The sequence below is a fragment of the Rhinopithecus roxellana genome, chromosome 6 (assembly GCF_007565055.1).
Source record: "Rhinopithecus roxellana isolate Shanxi Qingling chromosome 6, ASM756505v1, whole genome shotgun sequence".
NCBI lineage: Eukaryota > Metazoa > Chordata > Mammalia > Primates > Cercopithecidae > Rhinopithecus > Rhinopithecus roxellana.
The window spans coordinates 38090683-38100014 of record NC_044554.1 but is presented as its reverse complement, the minus strand read 5'-3'; the positions used below and the strand labels follow the sequence as shown (position 1 = coordinate 38100014).

Below are 9332 nucleotides of genomic sequence, written 5' to 3'. Positions count from 1 at the left end.
ACCTAAGACTGGGTAATTTATAAAGGAAAAAAAGGTCAATTGGCTCATGGTTCTGCAAGCTATGTGGAAAGAAAGATTATGATATCTGCTTGGTTTCTGGGGAGGCTTTTACTCACGGCAGAAGGCAAAGAGGGAGCAGGCACATCACATGGCAAAAGCAAGAGCAAGAACAGGCCGGGTGCGGTGGTTCATGCCTGTAATCCCAGCACTTTGGGAGGCCAAGGTGGGCAGATCACGAGGTCAGGAGATCGAGACCATCCTGGCTAACACGGTGAAACCCCGTCTCTGCTAAAAACACAAAACATTAGCCTGGCATGGTGGTGGGTGCCTGTTGTCCCAGTTACTAGGGAGGCTGAGGCAGGAGAATGGCATGAACCCAGGAGGTGAAGCTTGCAGTGAGCCAAGATCGCACCACTGCACTCCAGCCTGGGCGACAGAGCAAGACTCTGTCTCAAAAAAAAAAAAAAAAAAAAAAAAAAAAAGAACAAGAACAAGAGTTGTAGAGAAGGTCCCACACACTTGCAAACAACCAAATCTCTCGAGAATTCACTCACTATTGCAAGGACAGCACCAAGCCGTGCAGGATCTGCCCGCATGATCCAATCACCTCCCACCAAGCCCCACCTCCAACAGTAGGGATTATAATTCTATGTGAGATTTAAAGGGGAAAATATCCAAACTGTATCATCACTGTGCTACAGATGGAAAAAGAAAGGCACAGAAGATTGAATTGCTTGAGGTAGTATGTGCTAAAGATGGAACTTTATCCATGATAGTTCACTTTCAACACCCAAGCTCTTAACCCTTATGGTATCAACTCACTTTTAGTCATAGTGATTTGGGTACCATCATACTTTAGAAATTTAGAGTGTTGTGTATGTGTTGTTGAATTTTTAGGATTAACAAATAGGTGTGGTCACTTCAGCAGCACGTATACTAAAATTGGAATGATATAGAGAAGATAAGCATGGACCATGTGCAAGGATGACACACAAATTCATGAAGCGTCCCATATTTTATATGCATATCAATTGGAAGTCATTACATGAGGAAGAGACAGCTCAGAGGTTTGTTAAAATAAGCAAAACGCAAAGGCAGAAAGTATCTGAGAAAAAGTAGACATTTGATCATCAATTTATTTCCAAACATTTAGAGAGTAGTTTAATTATTGAAACATAATCAAGGAATATTAAGAAAGCACTGAATTGCTTTAATTCTTTTAAAGATTGCCTTAGGATTTATAGTGCACATCTCTAATTAATAATGGTCTATATCCAGATAATAGCATCTCACATGTAATATAAACCAGTAGAACAATATATTCCACATTTTCCCTGGTATTTTTGTGTTTTTGTCATTTTATGTTTTACTTGTATATATGGTATAAATACACAATACATTGCTACTACTTTTGCTTTAGACAGCTTTTTTTTAAAATGTAATTTCAATTAAAAATTATATTTTACTTAAAAAAGTACGTACATTATTGAAAAGTTATTTTTCAACACAAGTCTTTGTGCTGAAAATAATTTAGAAGTTATTAGAAAATTTTTAAAATAATTTTTCGGCAAAAGTTATATCTCAAGTTTTATTGTAATTTTTATTTTCTTCTCTTTCATGGAAATGATATATTTTCCACTTCTATTACCAATTCCTATCTTATAGCGTGTGCATTCTTCTTTGTTCAATTAATTGTTAGGTCTCACTGGTTCACTTCTCTTTTTGCATAAACTTTTTATAAATTATTATGTAGTATTTAACTTTTCACAATATTTGAGTCCAATATTTTTCCAAAAGATTTTCTGCCATCAAAGTTTGAATGATTTTATGTACAGATGATTTTACCATTTTATTTAGTCAAAAAATATTTCCTTTAGTAATTTTTTCTCTACTCCTACAAATCTCTCTAATTTAGAGGACAGAAAGACAGTGATCACTCCAGGCCACTGAAAGTGTGGTTGCTATCAAATGTCAAACTGAGAACTGAAGGGTGCTGGTTGGCAAAAGAAATTGAGAAGAACCATTTAGGAACTCATTTGCAATGTGACAGATACATTTTATGCCTATTAAATCTGATAATTTGAAAATGGGGTTGATAGTTTATGTCTTTTATTGTGCTTTCCCAATAATTCAATTTTAGTCTATTTTTAAAAGTGTTACCCATGACATATTTAGAGAAGTGAGAGATGTGATCTTTCACTACAGAAAGTTTGAGAATTATTGGCCTATTATTTTCTCTCCATTTTTAGCATGTGGAGAAAAAGGCAGAATAAAGAAGCTTTGCTTTTGTTTTTATTTTTTTCTGATTTATGTACATATATAATTTAAATATAAGAGAAAGTTATTTTGATGTATGTTATGTCATATGTTTAACTATTATTTATTTTTAAAAATCAGAGCAGCAAGATGGCAGACTTGGAAACTCCAAGCTCTCACTCCCCAACAAAAACAAACAAACAAACAAAAAACCCAGAAGTTATCTGAACCACCTTTAAAGAATCTCTGGAAAACAGTCACAGGTTTACAGCAAGCCAGTAAATGCCCTATCAAGAAAAACCTGTTGTCACAATGGTAGGAAAGGTGTGTGACACTTTCACTCTTACTCTCTCCACTCCCCAGCACAGCAGTGATCTGAGTCTTCAGCAGAGGGCAGCCTGGTCCCAGATCCCACCCATCATTGCATAAGAGGGAGCAAAGCAGACTTCATTGCAAATCGTTGTGTCATGTTTCTAACCTGTCTGGGGACATCTGACAAATTGACACAAGACACTCATCTCTGTTTTGTGTAATTCCAAATGCAGGTGATAAAAGCAGTTGACGCTGTTCATAAAAGCTACAAGGTGATGACAAGCTCACAGATGTCTGAGGCCAGGGATTGCAAGTAGAGATATAAAATAGGCCATCACAGTTCCAGAAGAGATGCTCAATGAGATGCTTTGGGGGAATTTGAACATCAAGTACAGTCATATATCCAGGAGAATTTAGAAAGCCACGTGAGTGCTCAAGAGAGCCACGTGCTCAGAAAAGACCTGAGAAGACCTTCTGCTTTCACTGCGGGCCCAACCCCAAGCTTAAGCAAGCCTAGCCTAGAGATGCAGGGTCCCAGCACACAGCCAGTCTTCAGAGGCTGCCTTGCAGCTCCTGCCTCTGTTTTGTTTTGTTTTGTGTGTGTGTGTGTGTGTGTGCGTGTGTCTTTCACTGGTTTGCTTGCTTCAGCTCCTGATTTTTAAAAAAATCTCTGTCTAAACATTAGCTGAACATGAGCTAAAGAAACAGAGATTCCAGTGATCGCACATGACAAGAAATGATTTTCACAAAAACAGTTCAGAAAAGTCTTGAATGGGCTAATACAGCCTTCAACAATGAAAATAAAAGCAAATCCTGAGGAAGAGGGAGAATCTGATTTCCAGAAGTACCACATTAAAACCACCAAATTCCCAATTTCCAACAACAAAAATTACAAGACGTACTAAAAAACAGAAGATGGCTCATTCAAAATTCCCAAATACATTCAAAATAAATCGAAAGAAACCATCTCTAAGAAAGTATGCATATCAGACTTCTTAGAAAAACACCTTAAAGCAACTGAAAAAGGAAAAGAAGAGAAAATATTTAAGATACAAAGTTCAGAAATGAAAATTGAGACATTTCACCAATTTTGCAGAAATAAACAGATTGAAAGAACATTTTGAACAATTACACACCAACAAGTGGGGTAACCTAGATGAAACAGGCATGCAATCTGCCAAAACCAAATCATAAACACACAGAAAATCTGAATAGACAGATAGCTAGTAAGGAGCTTGCCTCAAAATAAAACACCCTTCTACAAGATAAAAAAGCCCTAAGCCAAACAGCTTCAATGGTGAATTGTACCAAACCTTTAATGAAGAAATAACACTAATTCTTTTCAAACTCTTGCAAAAAAAATTGAAGCAGAAAGAGCCCTTTCAAATTATTCTATGAGGCCTGCTTTACCCTGATACCAAAACCAGAAAAAAATACTACATGAAAAGGAGACTACATATAAATATTTCTTATGAATATTGTTGGAGAAATCTCCAACAAAATACTAGCAAACTGAACTAAACAACAGATTAAAGCAATTGTAAACCATGACCAGTGGGATTTATTACTGGAATGTAAAAAATGATCAACATATCAAAATCAATCACTGTGGTATATGAAATTAATAGAATGGAAGGGAAAAATCACATTATCCTCTCAATTGATGTACTAAGAAAGCACTTTACAAAATTCAACAGGTTTTCATTATAAAAATAATAATCTAAGAATGAAAGGGTCTTCCTCAAAATGGTAAGTGCCATACATAACAACCTACATCTAACATCACACTCAATGGTGAAATAGTGAAAACTTTTCCCTGATAATTAGCACAAGACAAACATGCCTGTTTTCACCACTTCTATTTAAGATCATATTGGAAGTTCTAGCAAAAACAATTAGACAAGAAATGTAATTGAATTTGGAAAGAAGGAAGTAAAATTGTGTCTGCGGATGATGTAACCTTTTATGTTAAAAAACCCTGGGGGGGGGGGCGGAGCAAGATGGCCGAATAGGAACAGCTCCAGTCTCCAACTCCCAGCGTGAGCGACACATAAGACCGGTGATTTCTGCATTTTCAACTGAGGTACTGGGGTCATCTCACTAGGGAGTGCCGGACAATTGGTGCTGGTCAGCTGCTGCAGCCCGACCAGCAAGAGCTGAAGCAGGGCGAGGCATCGCCTCACCTGGGAAGCGCAAGGGGGAAGGGAATCCCTTGTCCTAGCCAGGGGAACTGAGACACACAACACCTGGAAAATCGGGTAACTCCCACCCCAATACTGTGCTTTAAGCAAATGGGCACACCAGGAGATTATATCCCACACCTGGCAGGGAAGGTCCCACGGCCACGGAGCCTCCCTCATTGCTAGCACAGCAGTCTGCGATCTAACCACAAGGCAGCAGCGAGGCTGGGGAAGGGGCGCCCGCCATTGCTAAGGCTTAAGTAGGTAAACAAAGCCGCTAGGAAGCTCGAACTGGGTGGAGCTCACAGCAGCTCAAGGAAACCTGCCTGTCTCTGTAGACTCCACCTCTGGAGACAGGGCACAGCTAAACAACAACAACAACAAAAGCAGCAGACTCTGGCTGACAGCTTTGAAGAGAGCAGTGGATCTCCCCACACCGAGGTTGAGATCTGAGAAGGGACAGACTGCCTGCTCAAGTGGGTCCCTGACCCCTGAGTAGCCTAACTGGAAGACATCCCCCACTAGGGGCAGTCTGACACCCCACACCTCACAGGGTGGAATACAACCCTGAGAGGAAGCTTCCAAAGTAAGAATCAGACAGGTACACTCGCTGTTCAGCAATATTCTATCTTCTGCAAACTCTGCTGCTGATACCCAGGCAAAAGGGGTCTGCAGTGGACCTCAAGCAATCTCCAACAGACCTGCAGCTGGGGGTCCTGACTGTTAGAAGGAAAACTATCAAACAGGAAGGACACCTATACCAAAACCCCATCAGTACGCCACCACCATCAAAGACCAGAGGCAGATAAAACCACAAAGATGGGGGAAAAGCAGGGCAGAAAAGCTGGAAATGCAAAAAATAAGAGCACATCTCCCCCTGCAAAGGAGCACAGCTCATCGCCAGCAACGGATCGAAGCTGGTCAGAGAATGACTTTGACGAGATGAGAGAAGAAGGATTCAGTCCATCAAACTTCTCAGAGCTAAAGGAGGAATTACGTACCCAGCACAAAGAAACTAAAAATCTTGAAAAAAGAGTGGAAGAATTGACAGCTAGAATAATTAATGCAGAGAAGATCATAAACGAAATGACAGAGATGAAAACCATGACACGAGAAATACGTGACAGATGCACAAGCTTCAGTAACCGACTCGATCAACTGGAAGAAAGAGTATCAGCGATTGAGGATCAAATGAATGAAATGAAGCGAGAAGAGAAACCAAAAGAAAAAAGAAGAAAAAGAAATGAACAAAGCCTGCAAGAAGTATGGGATTATGTAAAAAGACCAAATCTACGTCTGATTGGGGTGCCTGAAAGTGAGGGGGAAAATGGAACCAAGTTGGAAAACACTCTTCAGGATATCATCCAGGAGAACTTCCCCAACCTAGTAGGGCAGGCCAACATTCAAATTCAGGAAATACAGAGAACGCCACAAAGATACTCCTCCAGAAGAGCAACTCCAAGACACATAATTGCCAGATTCACCAAAGTTGAAATGAAGGAAAAAATCTTAAGGGCAGCCAGAGAGAAAGGTCGGGTTACCCACAAAGGGAAGCCCATCAGACTAACAGCAGATCTCTCGGCAGAAACTCTACAAGCCAGAAGAGAGTGGGGGCCAATATTCAACGTTCTTAAAGAAAAGAATTTTCAACCCAGAATTTCATATCCAGCCAAACTAAGTTTCATAAGTGAAGGAGAAATAAAATCCTTTACAGATAAGCAAATGCTTAGAGATTTTGTCACCACCAGGCCTGCCTTACAAGAGACCCTGAAGGAAGCCATAAACGTGGAAAGGAACAACTGGTACCAGCCATTGCAGAAACATGCCAAAATGTAAAGACTATCGAGGCTAGGAAGAAACTGCATCAAATAACAAGCAAAATAACCGGTTAATATCATAATGGCAGGATCAAGTTCACACATAACAATATTAACCTTAAATGTAAATGGACTAAATGCTCCAATTAAAAGACACAGACTGGGCCGGGCGCGGTGGCTCAAGCCTGTAATCCCAGCGCTTTGGGAGGCCGAGACGGGCGGATCACGAGGTCAGAAGATCGAGACCATCCTGGCTAACATGGTGAAACCCCGTCTCTACTAAAAAATACAAAAAACTAGCCGGGTGAGGTGGCGGGCGCCTGTAGTCCCAGCTACTCGGGAGGCTGAGGCAGGAGAATGGCGTAAACCCGGGAGGCGGAGCTTGCAGTGAGCTGAGATCCGGCCACTGCACTCCAGCCCGGGCGACAGAGCGAGACTCCGTCTCAAAAAAAAAAAAAAAAAAAAAAAAGACACAGACTGGCAAACTGGATAAAGAGTCAAGACCCATCAGTCTGCTGTATTCAGGAGACCCATCTCACATGCAGAGACATACATAGGCTCAAAATAAAGGGATGGAGGAAGATCTACCAAGCAAATGGAGAACAAAAAAAAGCAGGGGATGCAATCCTAGTCTCTGATAAAACAGACTTTAAACCATCAAAGATCAAAAGAGACAAAGAAGGCCATTACATAATGGTAAAGAGATCAATTCAACAGGAAGAGCTAACTATCCTAAATATATATGCACCCAATACAGGAGCACCCAGATTCATAAAGCAAGTCCTTAGAGCCTTACAAGGAGACTTAGACTCCCATACAATAATAATGGGAGACTTCAACACTCCACTGTCAACATTAGACAGATCAACAAGACAGAAAGTTAACAAGGATATCCAGGAATTGAACTCATCTCTGCACCAAGCGGACCTAATAGACATCTATAGAACTCTCCACCCCAAATCAACAGAATATACCTTCTTCTCAGCACCACATCACACTTATTCCAAAATTGACCACATAATTGGAAGTAAAGCACTCCTCAGCAAATGTAAAAGAACAGAAATTATAACAAACTTGTCTCTCAGACCACAGTGCAATCGAACTAGAACTCAGGACTAAGAAACTCAATCAAAACCGCTCAACCACATGGAAACTGAACAACCTGCTCCTGAATGACTACTGGGTACATAACGAAATGAAGGCAGAAATAAAGATGTTCTTTGAAACCAATGAGAACAAAGATACAACATACCAGAATCTCTGGGACACATTTAAAGCAGTGTGTAGAGGGAAATTTAGAGCACTAAATGCCCACAAGAGAAAGCTGGAAAGATCTAAAATTGACACTCTAACATCACAATTAAAAGAACTAGAGAGGCAAGAGCAAACACATTCAAAAGCTAGCAGAAGGCAAGAAATAACTAAGATCAGAGCAGAACTGAAGGAGATAGAGACACAAAAAACCCTCCAAAAAATCAATGAATCCAGGAGTTGGTTTTTTGAAAAGATCAACAAAATTGACAGACCGCTAGCAAGACTAATAAAGAAGAAAAGAGAGAAGAATTAAATAGACACAATAAAAAATGATAAAGGGGATATCACCACCAACCCCACAGAAATACTACCATCAGAGAATACTATTAACACCTCTACGCAAATAAACTAGAAAATCTAGAAGAAATGGATAATTTCCTGGACACTTACACTCTCCCAAGACTAAACCAGGAAGAAGTTGATTCCCTAAATAGACCAATAGCAGGCTCTGAAATTGAGGCAATAATTAACAGCCTACCAACCAAAAAAAGTCCAGGACCAGATGGATTCACAGCTGAATTCTACCAGAGGTACAAGGAGGAGCTGGTACCATTCCTTCTGAAACTATTCCAATCAATAGAAAAAGAGGGAATCCTCCCTAACTCATTTTATGAGTCCAACATCATCCTGATACTAAAGCCTGGCAGAGACACAACAAAAAAAAGAAAATTTTAGACCAATATCCCTGATGAACATCGATGCAAAAATCCTCAATAAAATACTGGCAAACCGGATTCAGCAGCACATCAGAAAGCTTATCCACCATGATCAAGTGGGCTTCATCCCTGAGATGCAAGGCTGGTTCAACATTCACAAATCAATAAACGTAATCCAGCATATAAACAGAACCAAAGACAAGAACCACATGATTATCTCAATAGATGCAGAAAAGGCTGTTGACAAAATTCAACAGCCCTTCATGCTAAAAACGCTCAATAAAGTCGGTATTGATGGAACGTACCTCAAAATAATAAGAGCTATTTATGACAAACCTACAGCCAATATCATACTGAATGGGCAAAAACTGGAAAAATTCCCTTTGAAAACTGGCACAAGACAGGGATGCCCTCTCTCACCACTCCTATTCAACATAAAGTGTTGGAAGTTCTGGCTAGGGCAATCAGGCAAGAGAAAGAAATAAAGGGTATTCAGTTAGGAAAAGAAGAAGTCAAATTGTCCCTGTTTGCAGATGACATGATTGTATATTTAGAAAACCCCATCGTCTCAGCCCAAAATCACCTTAAGCTGATAAGCAACTTCAGCAAAGTCTCAGGATACAAAATTAACGTGCAAAAATCACAAGCATTCTTATACTCCAGTAACAGACAAACAGAGAGCCAAATCATGAGTGAACTTCCATTCACAATTGCTTCAAAGAGAATAAAATACCTAGGAATCCAACTTACAAGGGATGTAAAGGACCTCTTCAAGGAGAACTACAAACCACTGCTCA

The 9332-nt window shown here is 39.9% G+C and overlaps 1 non-coding gene across 1 annotated transcript; it reads left to right on the top strand.

Annotated features, from left to right (window-relative positions):
- The first annotated feature begins 912 nt into the window (after positions 1-912).
- Positions 913-1019, top strand: LOC115898400. Its single transcript, XR_004058139.1, has one exon. It is a non-coding gene; the product is annotated as a U6 spliceosomal RNA (small nuclear RNA).
- Positions 1020-9332: the final 8313 nt, after the last annotated feature.